Genomic DNA, 14,143 nt, shown 5'->3' with positions numbered 1-14,143 from the left:
TTCCCATATAATTATACACCCTTGACTTTGCTGAGCTGCAGGGCTGTTTCTAACTTTCCAGAGGACCACTGCACCAAAAGGAGAAACAGAAAAAAAACCCTTTCATTACCCAAAGCAAACTGCAAACCCAATTTTGCTATTTAAATGGGAAATCAGAGAGACTTAATTTTTAAGACGGGGAATAATCTGCCAGCCTGCACATGTTTCCAGATTTGATATCGTGATGACAAGTTCTCATTTAAACTCTTCTCCCCACCCCTCATTCTTTCTTTTCTTTTTTTTTTTCTTTTTTTTTTTTTTTTTTACTTCCTGAGAATAGACAACAATATAACAAATAAATATTGCAACAATTATGATTTCTAGGGAGAGATTTTGCTCAGTAGGGTTTCAGTGGGGTGATTCAGAATCAGACAAAGATTCTTGTGAGTGCCACCATAATTAACATACAAAAAGGTATTTTAAAGTACTACCTTTGCTACAGGGAATATTTTACAAGTAAATATTAGTCAGCCTTTTTTAAAACAGGTTTTTCTTTAAAAAACTCAAGCACTCTTTAAGTCCAAATAAATTAAGATACTCAAGTCTAACATCCAAACTGTCCTAAGCAATTAATGAAGTAAGCTCTGTCGCTTTTATATATTTCTTGAACCAATTCAGCAGTCCATAGCCAAGCAGACAGCTCCTGTACACTTCAGTGAGAGCTTTGCTCAATTAGGAGCTGCAGAATTTGGCCCAATTAACCCAGTACTATTGGGAATGAACGCAGTGGAGGCCTGCAGGGTGAACACCCTCCCCACATGGCTGGGCTGAATCCCCTTTCTTGCTACCCCTGTTCTGCCTGCCTTGATATTTCAGATCAAAGTATATTCACCATCTCTATGAGGAATTAACGTGCTTTAGTTAAAGGAGCTTAATTTTGCAGTGGTTTTGTGTGTATTAATTTGGAACCAATTGATCTATTGCCTCTCAGAGGGATGAAAACGTGTGGATTTTTGTTTAACAGACAAACAAGTTGACAGTATCAATACAGAGTTGGAGAGCCTCTAAAAACAATCTAGTTTGCATAATTAACATTAATTACAATAACATCTCAATCAGTGACACAATAGCTCAGCAATGAACACAGTCATACAGGGAACTGAGAACATGAAATAAACACGAAAGAACTGTGCCTCACTCTGTGAGTATCAACTGTTCTTTCAAGAGATTCATAAACAAGAACGTGGAGGCAGAAGACAGTTCTGCTTTGTTAGACATTTTCTCTTTACAGACTGTGTGGAGCTTTCTTCTGAGATTGTACTGAGACAGTGGATGCGAGCTGTGGACACTCCAGATAACATTATCTCCCTGTAACATCACATCCAAGCCACTACCAACGGCTTTGAAGGAAAACAACCGAGGTCCTGATCCTGCTGGCGATGATTTCAACAATTTTGGGGGCTTTTTGGAGAGGGAAAAAAAAAAAGCAAGAATAAAATCACACAGCTTGAAGACCTCGTGTAGGTATGGATTCCCTCAGGCACAGAGGAATTTCAGGACAAGATAACGACTTTTGCAACAACCTTTTTTTTTTTTTTTTTTTTTTTTTTGCTTTCCATAGCAACGGGTGAAAGCTGAACACACAGAAAACTTACTTGCTTGTTTCATTGGTAGCACAAAGGTCTTCAATGGTTATTTTTGGTACAGTCACTTAACAGAGCGGCGTTACATGAAGTCCTCAGAAATCTTCACAACCCGAGAGAAAGAGTTATATGATAAACTCTTTTTTTTTTTTTTTTTCAGGGAAAGGAAAAGAGCTAAAAAGAAACAACCCACAACAACCACCCGGCTGCCACTCCAGTCACCGGGTTGGCGCGCAGCACACAAGTGGTCACACCAGTGTGACAGGGAGGACTCGTGCAGTGACGTACGGTGCAGCCTGAGCATAGCACAACTGGGGCTGAGGAGAGGAGGAATAGGAGCGAGGAGCTCCGATGGAGGGGCTCACTGAAAACGTGGCTTTCTTGATTACTTCTCACATTAACGCGAACCCGCTCCATGGAAGCTAATGGTGCTGAAGCAGTGCTAGAGGAGGAGCAGGCCCGCTCCGTGCAGCTGTAAGGACCCAGATCCGTCAGAAGGTGTAGGAGTTACGGGCAGGGTGCTGCCTGGCACCTGAGCTTGGGCCGGCTTCCCGTGCAGAGCTCCTACCGCCTCTGAGGGCGTTTCTGTTCGCTCCCCTCTACACAGACACAAGCAAGCCAAGCTCTGTTCAAAACTTCATTTTCTCTCCCAGATGACCGGCCTGTCACTCCAGAAGCTGCTGACTGAAGCCGAGCTTTGCCTCCCCTTACTCACACAAGCGCTTGCCTCACGAAAGCAAAGAAACTTCGCTCGGAGCGACGCCGGCCCCCGCTCTCAGCCGAGCTCCGCGGCTATTCGCGCACCTCCCGGCTCGCCGAGCTGCGGCGCGCGGGGACACGGCGCGGAGCGTCCCGCGTCTCCCTTCGATTCCAGCGACCACAACGCGTTCACCTTTCTAAAAATACACCCGGCACGATCGATAGCGGCGACGGCGATTTTTTATCGCTCGGGCTTCGCGCCCGGAGGAAAGTCAGCCCGAGAGCAGCCCCGAGGGGCGGCAAGGAGAGCGCCCGAGCCGCACGCCGCCCCCCGCCCCCGCCCCGCACTCACCCGCTCCGGGGGCTCCGCCGCGAGGGCCGCTGAGGAGCGCTGTGGGGCGGCGCGGCGGGGCGAGGGGCGGCCGCTCGGCGCGGAGGGCTTTTCCAGCGGGGAGGCGGCAGGGGCTCGGGGTAACGCTAGCGCTTAGACAGCAGCGCGCGGCGGCCGAGGAGGCTTCGCTCTATCCCATGCCGCTGCGGGGGCCCGAGCGGCGGAGCCGGCAGGGGGGGAAGTTGCGGCCGCAGCCGGAGGGGAGGATGTGACACGGTGACAGTGCGCGGCCCGCCGGCCGCGTACCGCGGGAGGGGAGGGAAGCGGAGCGGGGCGGCTCGGGGAGCGACGGAGGCAGCGCCGCCCGTCCGCACACGGCATTTAACGGCGCTGACGGGCCGCGCGCCGTGACTCACACACGGGAGTTAGTCACAGGGCGGGCCCGCGGGGGCCGCCCCGCCCCGCCCCCGCCCCGCCCCGCCGGCCAATGGGGCGCCACGACCCGGCGGATCGACGCGGGGGACGTCCAATGGGAGCGCGGCTCGGCCCCCGCGCCGGAGCGGCCCCTTCGGCCCAATGAGTCTTCTGAGGACACTGCCGCGAAGTGCCGGGGAGGGTTGGAGGGAGCCTCGCGGGGGCGGGCGCTGCGGCTCGGCCTGTCTCCTCGACCAATCGGCGCCGAGAGCCGCTTTTACGGACGGCCCGGCGTCGTCCAATCGGGTGGGTGCGGAGGAGCTGGTCACGCAGGGCGGGGGAGGGTGCATGACTAGAGGCGGCGGGCGGGAGTCACCTCGCTGGCAGGGCGGGGGCGCTGAGCCGCGCTGCGGTGCCGCTCGGGCCGAGGTCGCCTCTTGCGGGGGGGCGTGGAGGAGGAGGAGGAAGAGGAGAAAGGGCCCTGGTGGCAGCCGGCTGTGAGCTGCGGGGGGCCGGCAGGTGTCACGGCTCCGGGCCGGTGTTCCGCGTTCCTCCCCCGGCTCCGCGCGGAGCTGGCGGGTCGTAGCGGTGCCGCGCTCGCAAGTGGTTAATATGGCAGGAATTTGTTTTGGAAGCGGTGTCCGCTCGGAGTTTCCAGCAAATCCTGGAGCCCTCCCAAGCATTTCATCTCGGGGAAGGAAACGAGATATCCAAATCGGTTTTCCCCACCTTCCTCTTGCCATGAGCTCCTCAGCCGAGGTCTGGGTTTTGCGGCAGGAGGCATCAGGTGGCTGACGATGATGATGATGATGATGATGATAAAAGAGGTGGGAATTTGAGGCTGGACGGTCTTTTGGCAGCTGTGTGCTCTTGGCAATTAATGTTCTAACAGAACTGGAGCAGAAACTGAGCAGGTGGGTTTGGGCACGATGGCTTCTATAGGCTGCAGGTCTAGAAGCAATCATCCTGCTTCCAGAGAAAGCAGCCGAGGTAATATTTCCTATCGTGGCAGCGCTGCAGCTTTCCCGGCGTGCTGCCATCTTTCCCCGGGGCCGGCACCAAACAGGGGGCAGTTATATGAAGATCTCGGTTTTTTTCCCTTTAAAATCACAGCCTGAACTTCGAACGCGGAGTGTTACAGGGTCGCACCTTGCTGCCGGAGGGATTCCTGGTGGAGCTGCTTTGGCTGTTCAAGTTGCATAGAGCCCATTGTTTAAAAGCAGACTTGCTCCAGCTCACTGAGCCGACAGAGTTGCAATAAGTTAGCTGGTACAGCCGTGCTGTGTCCTCTCAGACCATTTGGTAGGCAGATAGCTTCGTGCAAAGACCACGGTGCCCAGCACTCCACAGCTGTTTACGAAATGAGTTTATTTACTGGCTGCTGACCTCGGGGAATACCTTTTAAAAACCTGCAAATACTCACTTGTATATGAATAAAAGCAGTGAATTTCCTTCAGCTGTGTTTGCTTTTTGAAAACATTCCAGCCTGTTAGATTAGTGGCTAGAGATGTTTATGGAAAGAATTTTAAGCCCGTTTTAGAGGGTATTCGTGGAAGGCAAAACTTTATCTCGTGAGCACAGTCATCTTACCGGGTGTTAATTTCTGTTCATTGACTCAGGGGATGTAAAGCAGCGTTTTGTCAGTGATTTGTTCAGGCCGTGCATCTCCTGCTTCTCGTCTCTTTGGCTGCCATGCTGCTTCCTATTCCTCCGCTGTGCCAGGGATGGAAATTTTCTCGTTTTATTTGTTCACTTTGCACCTTCTGCGTTTCCATCTGAACAGAGAGCTCCTTTCTTGAGCAACAGTGGAAGTAAACCGCTATCACAAAGCAGACCTGGGGCCCTGGAATATAAAACCACTCCCTGCAATATTTAAATTCCTTTGAAAGCCATCCTCCGCCATATGTCTATAAACACTGTCCAGCTGCGGCAAGATTGTAGATTCTCAGAGACCATCTGAATTTAGTGAAGAAATAACAATGCCGTGTGCTGCGATGGTGTCAACTGCCAGTTTGAGCGTTTTGCTGCACGTCAAGTACTTTTTTTCTCCTCTGGAGATTGTTAGAAGTGGGGATAGAGGTATAGTGGTGTAATATACTTGCCTCTCTTAAATGAGGCTTTATTGCAGGGCATACAGTGTAATTGTGTCGTTTGAGAGGCAGGGATTTAAGGTTAACATCATTACCGCTGTCACAGAAAGAGGCTAATGTGAGCATTCAAGAGTTTTAACATCACATCCAAATCTCTTCATTTAGCAAATGACCGAGAGAAAAGCACCGAGCTCTCCTGGCATGGAAGCAGACCCTCCTGCAGGCTGTCCTTTGCCTCGATGGAAAAACATCTGCAAGTTTTTATCCCTAGCTGATGCCATTCATACGCGTGTTTGTAAGCTGCACCTCCTCCTGACACCCCACACAGTGCTACCAAGCACCACTTTCCCAAGAAATGTGAAAACTCGGCTGTCTTCATTAATAGGAGCACTTCTCCAACACCTCATTGCCTGTTTTATGAGCATTCCTGGTCTGTGTAGCCAGCTGTCACTCAACCACAGCCACATCTTCTTTTCCTGCTTAGGAGGGAAGCAGCAGAGCTGGGATGCCGGCCTAGATGGGATAAATAGCAACAAGGAACACAGCACATCTCCTCTATTGGATGCCATACATTAAATACTCCTAGCCGTGATGCTTTGGTGTGGTCCGTGAGGACAAGATGGAGTTTCAGGGAATAACAAATGAGAAGATTTCGTGCACAGAAGTTCAAGAAAGCCACAAGCTGCAGGTGGACAAGCATGCTAAATTCGAGAGTGACTCATATGCTGTGTGATGTTTGTTGGGCTCAAGCTGCAGGTCCCTCAAAAGCAGGGTTTTATCGCATAGAAATGAGCAGGCTTTTATTGTGAGCGGCGACCACCAATTCCTTACACGTTAGTGCTGGCAGAAAGTGGGTTAGAAATGAAAGGAACAATTTTAGACATATGGTGATCTGGCAAAGCGCTCTGAAATTTTAATTATGCTGTGGAAAGGTCAGGGCTGGATCTGTGCTGGTGGAGGGATAATTTGCTTTTGTAGTTTGCGAACGTGCCTTTCCAAAATGAAAGGACTGAGAGCTGAAAAATGAAGCAAACTTCTCCTGTGCAGGCAGTTGATTCTGATCTGCTTTTAGAACAGCTTTGCAGAGGCAGGGCCATCTCCAGGATGAGAAGAGTAAGAAATCTCCTTCCCTAACCCTGTTTTCAGAGGCGTGAGTTTGTAAAGGGAGGGTAACGCTCCCTTATTCAAAGGCCAAATATTAAGCACCATCTCTAAATTCAAATGCAGCTCTTGAAATATCTTCATCCTTTTCCAATATGCTGTTTGCTCACTGGGTGCAGTGGAACTTGGTGCTGCACGTACCCCAGCAGTGGGACATAACCCCAGAGCCTACAAGGATGAAGCAGTCCCTGAAACAGAGAGGTGAAGCGGTTTACTTAAAGATAAGGCTCATCTCTCCCACCCACCCCCCCCCCCCCAGCTAGAACCAGTTCCTTGATTGCTTTATCCCTGCGTACTTCCAGTGACCTTGATTTTTCACATCGCTGGAGGGATTCCAAATGGCTTTGCTTTGCCGTGGGCAGGGCTCCTTCTTTTTGCCTGGCTACCCACGTATGTGTACCCGCTGCAGCATTAATGGAAAAGGAATCAGAGAATCATCAAAGGAACATGGGGTTGGTGCAGGGGCTGCATGTGAATCAGCACCGATGGCCTTGGTCCTGGAGGGATGTGTGCACAAGACGGGTGATGGAGCAGGTGGGATGTAGGGCTATTGGCTGGCCCTGTTATAAGGAGCTGTTATAAGGAGATCAGAAATTGTAAAAGATGAGCAAAATAGGGACTGGGTGTTGAAGGAGATAGGGAAGAGCTTAGCAGGAGCTGGGGAAATTGGGCCCTGCTCAACAGTGTGGTCCTCCTCTCCGTGCCCATGCCAGGAACTGGGAAGTGAAACTGTGCAAAGTCTGGGGCCGGGAGAAGGAAAGAAGCAAAAAGAGAAAGAAATCCAAGCTAAGAAGAAGAGGAGGAAGAAAAAATGCTGGAGAAAAGAACCAGGCCAAAAAGGCAGTGTGCTGAAATTAATTTGTGGGGATGGAATCTGCCTGCTGATTTCAATAGCGGAGGGGCAGAAATCCCGCTGTGCTCAGGAGTGCCACGCTTGGGCACACCGCTACTTCCCTGCCCTTCCCCTGCTCTTCTGCTCCCCCCCCCAGCTAAAGCCAGGCAGGGAGAGGGAGGGAGGAACAGCGAGTCCGAGAGCTCTCTGCGGTCGGCAGGGCCTATAAATAGCCGCTGAAGTCTTGTAATGCCGACGGGGTGCGTCACAACCGCCCTCCCCACTCCAACCCCGCTGCTGGCCCCGCAGCCCCAGGGATGGGGATCTGGGGGCTCACCCTGACTTTGGGAACCATCCCCAGGAGGCTCGTCGCTTTGCCCAGACGTTTCTCCGTGTATTGCCACGCTGATACATTTCTGAGCTTGGTGACCCTGTTTTATTTCTCTGTTCTTGCCCCAGTGCCTCATTCCGTTAGGAGCTGCTTCCACCAATCCGTCAGACACAAGCAGGAGAACCCGCTGCCGAGTCCATCCTTTCTGCACCTGCTCGTTCAAAACTTGACCTGTTGAAGGAAGAGATGCCAGGCTGCCGTGCGGGATGTGCTCCTTTTCTAGGAACATGGTAAACAAATGAGTTTATTTTACTTTCTGCTGCGCCAGGGTGCTCACAAGAAGGGAAAAATTGCCACTACGAGCCGTAGTAGGCATCTTTCTCTCTTCGTCTTTGTAGCACCCAAGAGCGTGGACACACACATAAAGGGAGGGACGAATACTTGTCTTTTTCTCCTCTAACAGCAATGTCTATCCTGGCCGCAGGTTGATACAAGCCAGGATCTACTTTTCCAAGCTGAAACCATGAGGATTACTCACATCTTTAAAAATAAGCCCCCATTGGATTAAGACCTAAACCCTGCAATTGTCACTTTTCCCACCAGAGGAAAGTACCAGTGGCTTAACTAAATACATGTCCCCAGTGCCCCAGGAAGCTCCCAGGTTTGTTTCTCTTTCCCCTTTTACTGGAACTCCTCCATGTTTCTGCAGGTTGGTTTTATTTTTTTTTCACCACTTCATCATCCATCCCTTCCTCCTGAGCTCAATGTGATCTTTAGTCTTGTCCTTGCCGTTTCTTCCCCATCCTTCTCTGTCCATTTGCCACAAGCAGACCACCTCCCGTTCCCTCAAATCTGGGAGAAACGACCTAACATGACAAAATAATATGTGTTTCTGTTATCAGTGGAAAAAATAAAGCCAGATTCATCCTGCATTTGTGTTCTGTGTCCAACAACGTACAAGTGCTGATAGAAGTTTTTTCATCACATGTAGGGATTCTCTGCTGTCTCGTGGAACTTGTGCTGATGTGCAGTATGACCAGGTGCTGTTCCTTGTCTTTGAGATGAGTTCGAACTTAAGAGAGGACTTATGGTTTTGTCACTTATGAATAAAAAACTAAGGCCAAGACCCAGGAAAAAGCAAGTATTTCATGTGAGCCCATTATTGTGCTTTGAAACAATAAAATATTCACATCTTTTTAAGCATTTTGGCTCCTAACTGTTCACCTGGTTTTGCATCTCTCTCCCTTTACAACTTTCCTTGCAAGAAAAAAAAAATGAAGATGTTAAACCAAGAGCAAAACAAACAAACAAACAAAAAATCCCCAAAAAACAAAAAAAAACAATTCCTTTTTAGAAAAGCTGCATAGAAAACCAAAATATGTCCATTCAACCAAAACCATGGTACGGCCAAGAACCTTTGCCTCCACTGGCTGATTGAGATGCCATTTCCAGGCACAAGATGAATGGGGCTATATGGGAATTAGATCCATTCCCATTGGGTCGTGGTGTTAATCCCAAGAGATCTCCCCTCTCTGTCATTTATTTGGCTGAGATAGAGAGGTGACAGCTGTGCCTGGGTGATTCCCCAAGAACCTGTGCTATCAGTTCCAACTACTAGCTTTATACAAAGCAGGTCTTTGTCTTAAGAACCTCATGGTTTTTATAGATCAGTTGGTATTTTGGAAACTCTAGCCAGCACTGTCACTTACACACTTTGATAGCTGGGTAAATGTGATGTTCCTGCTGACAAACTAAGGTTGGCCCCTGTGCCTCCTTTCTGAAGGTCTCTTCCTTCAGCCCACTGGCAAGGGCTCCACTTTTCTGTTATCCCAATCCAACCTAACACAACAGCCACAAACAACATCATTTTACGTAATCAAATCACTTCTCCACCCTGTGATAAAAGCTCTAATAGATGTCCCGAGTTTAAGGTATGTGAGATATTTATCCGTATACAATGAGGATATTAAGTGCTCTTAGATTGGAATGGCCTTTACACAACACAGAGGGACATTAAGAGAACCTCTGCTGTTGTTGGGTTGTTGGCCTGTTGTGTGGATGGGTTTATCTAAAAAGAACTCCTCTCTGTTTCCATGCAGTTGGCCATGAATTGGGTTGTTCCTTTTGATGCCGAGGAAGCCAGACTTGATCCTTCCCAAAAGAGAAGGTGTTAGAGGTTGGACACCAACCCAAGGAAAATTACACAACTCCTCACTCATCCAACAGTGTTTTGATCATTCCTGATGCTGCCAGCCCAAAGGGCTGCAAATCAACCAGTTTCATTCTCAGACTGTAGAAATCAGGACAAAATGCTCTCATTTATAACCCCGCATAAGATCCTACTGTCTGTGTTTACAGCATGCCAGGAGTAAACCATTTTGCCTCTCAGAGCTGCTTTTGGTCCTCTGCCCCCCACCCCACCCACTGCACAGATCAGTGCCTCAAAGAAATCTTAATTTGAGCCGTTTCCTAATGTATCCCTTAGCACAACGTGTGCAAGATTAAGCTGTTCGAGAGTATTCAGGTCCAAAAGAGATGTATTTCACAATGAGGAGAATGAGTGCCATTAACAATATCAAAGCGTTATGATACACTCTTTGTAGTCACATTCCAAAGGACACTTTTATTCAAATTCTCTCTTTTCAGGAGCTTCTGCTTCTGAAATTTCTCTCTGTTGTTAAGTAGCCCAAAGGGAGACTTTGTGTGTGTGTGTGTGTGTGTGTGTGTGTGTGTGTGTGTTTGCATGGCGAGTTTGGCATAATTCGTTCAGGATATTGCAGTAATGGGGTTATTCTAAGCATGAAACAAGACAATTTTCATGCCTTATGGAAGCCATTCTCCCATTCACCTAATGTTGGATTGTTTCCCTTTTGGTGAGCTCCTCCTAGCCAGGGTTCTTTGGGAATGATGGCATTCAGTTCAGTGCTATGAGTTAGTAGGACCTCACCAACCACAATTCTGGGGAGGAAAACAGAGATGTGTGCCCAACATACCTTCATATTGCAGCTAAGCAGGTGACTGAGGCCTTCAAGACAGCCAAAATACTTGTTTGAAGTGTGAATTAACTGATAAAACTGCTACTTGGTGGGAAATTTGTGTTTCCCTGACACACAAATGCAAGAAAGGAGCATGTCCCACTGCTGAAGCGTCCAGCATAAAATAGCAGAAACGTCCACTCAAATTTTAGTGATGACCAGAAGAAAGGTTTTTGTCTCCCTGCCCTTTTTCTTGAACCGAACAGTGCCTAACTGTTTGGCTTGTGGTTAAGGATTATTTATGTAGGGCTCTTGTGTAGGTAAAGCGCCATGTCCTTGGCCCTCTGCCCGTGCAACACAGCGCAGGATCTCTAGTTACAAATTGCAGCTGCATAGCATAACAGGAAACGTGGGGCTTTAAGTTATTCCACTGGAAAGATTAATTATTTGGAAAATAGTTATGCAGCAGCTTTGTGTATTTTTGGAGCAAAGGTGACCGGCACCATCTTAAATTCAAAGAAGCAAAGAATTAAAAAGGGGCACTTTAGAAAGTGAGAGTGGGATGGGACAATTTTTTTAGTTGTATTTTAGTACTGTTGGAATTGTCTCCTCTCCTGGAAGGTGTGGGAGCGTGGTGGTCAGCCCCAGCGGGGTGATGGTGGGAGAAGAGTGGGAAGCCTTTAGGAGCTGCTGGGTTCAGAGGGACCTTCCAGTCCAAAATCCCATCCACCTGCTCAAGAGGAAGGCAGATCCCAGGAGAGCAAGGCCTGTGCGTCCGCTCAGGAATGTGCCCAGTGTTATGTCCATCTGTGTTGCTGACTTGTTGGCAGAGGCAGGAGTGGATTCAGGTGCAATGCAAAGGCAAAGGGAAAGGCTGAGCCTTCCGACCAGCTCTGCAACCAGAGTGAAACGTCTCACTGGTTGGGATTCCTCTTAGCATCCAATGTGCTTGAATACCGAAGCCCTCCGGAGGGATGTGGTTTGGATGAAGAAGACGTGGTTATTTTTAGGCAGCACAATGCACCTCTTAGTAAAGTTTTTCCAGTCTGACACGTAACCCGTGGCCATTTTGTGAGAGCAGCTCTTCCGCACCTAGCTTTGTGCTAACTGGCTCTCTGAGGGCTTCTGCCTGTGGCTGCCACAGGGATGGGGTGGTGGCCACTCTGTTTTTGAGCCAGAGCAGCCAGAAAGTCAGTCCCAGTGGAGAAATTCTCACAAAGGAGTTTGTTCTCCTAAACGTGCCTAAGCTTTTGTGTGCTTCTACCAATGTCTCCTGTGTAGTTAAAACCTGCTCGGAACAGACAGTTCTGGTGGAGGGGGGTGAGGGAAAGGCTCTGTCCCAGAGGCGGTGAGCATGGCACAGGTTGCCATTGGGCACAACTCCAGAGCTGGAGCTCAGGGAGCTTTGGGACAGTGCTCTCAGCCATAGGGTTTGGGTGGTGCTGTGTGGAGCCCGGCTTTGGGGTCAGTGATCTTTATGGGTCCCTTCCAACTTGGGATATTCCATGATTCTCTGACCCTATGGTTCTATGAACAAGTGGAGACTATGGCATCTATATTCCTCTTTCCCTCTGCAGGTCAAAGCAGTAGGCAGGGAAACTCAGGGGGGACCCACCTGGCCATGGCCAGCTTCCTTCCTTCCATCAGTGCTCAAGGGATGCCTGTTGTCAGAGCAGTCTGGTTTTCCTCATCCACCACTGTTAAAAGATACCTGTGGAGTGGTACACTGTGAACCTCCCCTGAAAGATTAACAGGAGAAGAAATTCTAGGGTCTGTGTGATAGCAGTGGCTGGAGAACCTCTTCCTTCTTCCCTTCAGGATTTGGCTTTGCCAAGGGTTCGTGAGTGGGTTGTTAAGACCTAAGTCTTTATCCCTGCTCTGTGTCATATCTTTTTAATGTTGTGAGAATGATAGGAAGTATTTATAGCAAGAGGAAAACTACAAGAGGACTTAATTCCATCCCTGGTGGACCCTGGTTCCAAAGGCTGTGAAGAAAACATCAGATAGAATTCAGAGAAATGGAGGGACAGGGAATTTGAACAGTGGGCATCACAGTCCAGCAGATTCCCAGACACTCAAGGTGTCAATTTCTTATAACCGATGGAATTAAGTGCAGGGCAGTCCATTATTTTATTTTTCACATTCCAGTCCCTGGCAAAGAAAAATATCAGATTAAAGAGGAGGGATAAAGAAAGTTTCTGAAAGAATTGAGAATTCTTACTACCTATGTAACAAACCGAACAGAGAGAGCAGCCTCTTAACATACCAAGTTTTTTATTTCTGCCTCATTTGCTGCTACCTCAGAATAACCCAAACTCCGTGTTTGTCTAATATAAAACAACTATTTTCACAAAACACTTCAAGCCACAGTAGTTTAGTCCTACCAGAATAATTCATCACTCCAGTGTAGCAAATGTTAACGTATGAAAAAAATACAATTGTGTATTAAAAAAAAAAAAAGAAAATTGTTTAATTTAAAGCCCCTGTATTTCAATGGGTTCGGGCAGAATTCAGTAAAGCATTGCTGGTGTTGTCACAGCGCAAGTGATGATGATGCTAAGCTGTCCAAGATGGGCTGTGACCATTCAAGGTTTCATTTAAACTCAGCAGAAAGAGAGACCCAGTAGAGGACAGTCCAACCTAGCTGCAACTCCTGCTGGAAGTTTTCCCCACTCTGCAGGGAGGACCAGGCTCCTAATTTTGGTTGTTGAGAGAACTGCTTTAATTGGGCTGAGGCAAACAGAGCAGAGTGTTGGAGAAAAGGCCTTCAAATCTTGGCGTAGCGCAGAACATAGAATTTTTATAAGGAAAAAAAGGCTGCTGTAAGTATCAGAAGAGTGGTTAGGTCTGAGGCCAGCAAAAGGTTCATCTGAGAAATGAGGACAGCGTCTGTAAGGTGAGAAGCTGTGGAGGAACCAGGTGTTCTGGGTAAAGCAACAAATCCTCTACATTTTAAAGTCACCTGAAGACAGACGGTGCCTGGAGGAGCAAGATCTTGCTGCCAGCTCACAAGCAGCCTCATTGTACAACCAGCAGCCATCCCAGAGCGGTCCTTCAGCACGATGGGCTTGCCAATCTGCCAAAGAGCCAGATGTTCCTGGCCACGGGGGGATTACCTCCTGCACCTTGGCATCTGGTTCCTGTAGCTGCCAGTGAAAGAATGGGATGGGCACGATGTGCAGAGGGGCAGGTGGCACATCACAGAGGCTTTTTCCAGTGATTACGAAGGAAAAGTATTGCAATAATTTTGGCTGAAGCGTCACGGAGAAAGGCTGTGATCAAGCTCTGTGAGTGCAGCTCTGGGAATCGCTGAAATTAGCATTTATCACTTGATATTTCAGAGTGCTGGGGCAGAGGATTTCAAGAATGAAGAATTATTTGGCAATAAAGCTGTCTTCTCAGTAAGCAGACCACCAGGCGAGCAGCCAGGCAGGCAGGATGCAAGGCACTGTATGCTCTCCCACACCTACTTGTACCCCAAAGGGTGGACACCAAGCCCCTGCTGACCCTCCTGCAAGGTTGGATGCTTTGGAGGTGAACGTAAACACAAGCAAAGGGCTTGGAAAATACGACAGAAAACCAGCAATTCTGTATGCTCCATTCAAGGAATGGAAAAGGAGGGCATTTTCCTGGTGGGAAAAACAATATGTTGGGTGAGTATAGAAGCAATGGCTCCAGAAACAAATCC

The 14,143-nt window shown here is 48.6% G+C and overlaps 1 protein-coding gene and 1 long non-coding RNA gene across 3 annotated transcripts in view; one reads left to right on the top strand and one right to left on the bottom strand.

Moving 5' to 3' along the window:
* The window catches only part of SERTAD2 (SERTA domain containing 2), a 75,127-nt gene extending 72,048 nt beyond the window's left edge, over positions 1–3,079 (bottom strand). The window contains exon 1 of the mRNA XM_031599411.2: positions 2,674–3,079. The gene's annotated coding sequence lies outside the window, so the exon portion shown is untranslated. The remainder of the gene's footprint in view (positions 1–2,673) is intronic.
* A 188-nt stretch (positions 3,080–3,267) lies between these two features.
* On the top strand, positions 3,268–8,658 carry LOC149918835 (uncharacterized). Of its 2 annotated transcripts, none has more exons than XR_016464617.1 (3): positions 3,268–3,372; positions 7,609–7,770; positions 8,472–8,658. It is a non-coding gene; the product is annotated as an uncharacterized LOC149918835 (long non-coding RNA). The 2 variants fall into 2 exon arrangements; XR_016464616.1 differs by lacking the exon at positions 8,472–8,658 and adding an exon at positions 7,965–8,429.
* Positions 8,659–14,143: the final 5,485 nt, after the last annotated feature.

Source organism: Phasianus colchicus, chromosome 2 (genome assembly GCF_987193195.1).
Source record: "Phasianus colchicus chromosome 2, bPhaCol1.hap1.1, whole genome shotgun sequence".
In the NCBI taxonomy this organism is placed as follows: Eukaryota; Metazoa; Chordata; class Aves; order Galliformes; family Phasianidae; genus Phasianus; species Phasianus colchicus.
This window is presented reverse-complemented; position numbering and strand designations above follow the sequence as displayed.